The following is a 1422-nucleotide window of genomic DNA, read 5'->3' as shown; positions in this document are numbered from 1 at the left end:
AAATGCAAATTAAAACCACAATGAGATATCACTTATCTCTAGTGAGACTGGCCTTTATCAAAAAGTCCCAAAACAATAAATGTTGGAGTGGATGCGGAGAGATAGGAACACTCATGCACTGTTGGTGGGACTACAAACTAGTGCAACCTCTGTGGAAAGCAATATGGAGATACTTTAAAGGCATGTGTCATTTTTGTTCATTCTTTTTTTCTTCTTCTTACTGTGTCTTCAAGTAGCCTGTCTTCAAGGTCACTAATTCTTTCTTCTGCTTAGTTAATTCTGCTGTTGACAGACTCTGATGCATTTCTCAGTTCATCAATTGAATTCCTAAGCTCCAAAATTTCTGCTTGACTTTTTTAAAAATTATTTTAATCTCTTTGTTAATTTATCTGCTAGGCTTCTGAATTCCTTCTTTATGTTGTCTTGAAGTTCACTGAGGTTCCTCAGGATAGCTATTTTTAATCCTTTGTCGGAAAGGTCACCTATCTCCAGGACTGGTCGCTCATACCTTATTTAGTTCATTTGGTGAAGTCATGTCTTCCTGGATATTTTGGATGCTCGTGGATGTTTGTCAGTGTGTGGGCATTGAAGGGTTAGGTATTCATTTTAATCTTCACAGTCTGGGCTTATTTGAACCCATCATTCTTGAGAAGGCTTTCTGGATATTCAAAGGGAATTGAATGTTGTGATCTAAGTCTTTGGTCACTGGAGTTGCATCACTACTGGGGGTGCTCCAAGCCCAGTAATGCTGTGACTCTTGCAGAATCCTGGTGTTTCTTGGTGGACTTGGGTAAGATATGGGAGAATTTTCTGGATTACCAGGCAAACTCTCTCATTCTCTTCCGTCACTCTCTGTGCTGGGCTGCTAAAGTTGGGGGAGGAGTGACATGGGCACTCCCTTGTGGCTACCAGTGCCAGGTCACACCTAAAGCCATCTCAGTCTCACCAAAGCCAGTGGTGTCTGTTGCCTGGATACTTCCGATGTTTATTCAAAGCCTAGGGGCTCTTTAGTCAGCAGGTGGTGAATCGTGCCAGGACTAGGTCCTTCCCTTCAGGGCAGCATGTTTCCTTCTAGCCAAAGGTGGGTCCAGAAATGCCTACCAGGAACTAAGACCTGGACTCAGAGGCTTCAGGAGTCTGCTTGGTACTTTATTTTACTGTGGCTGAGCTGGTACCCAAGTGGGAAAAAAAAAAAATCCTCTGAGCTCTTCCTTTTCCTTTTCCCAAGTGGAAGAAGACTCTCCCTGAGCCAAGATGCCTGTAGTTGGAGGAGGGGTGACATGGGCACACTTAGTTACAGCTAACGGTGTTTCACTGGGTCACATGCACCCCAAGTCCACTGGCTCCGATCTAGCAGAGCTGCAGGAATTGTCCAAGGACTGCAGCCTTTGCGGCCCAGCTGCCTTATGAATTCAGTTCAAG

Source organism: Propithecus coquereli, unplaced genomic scaffold (assembly GCF_000956105.1).
Source record: "Propithecus coquereli isolate 6110/MARCELLA unplaced genomic scaffold, Pcoq_1.0 Scaffold424, whole genome shotgun sequence".
NCBI classification, from domain to species: Eukaryota; Metazoa; Chordata; class Mammalia; order Primates; family Indriidae; genus Propithecus; species Propithecus coquereli.
Note: the sequence above shows the minus strand (reverse complement) of the source record.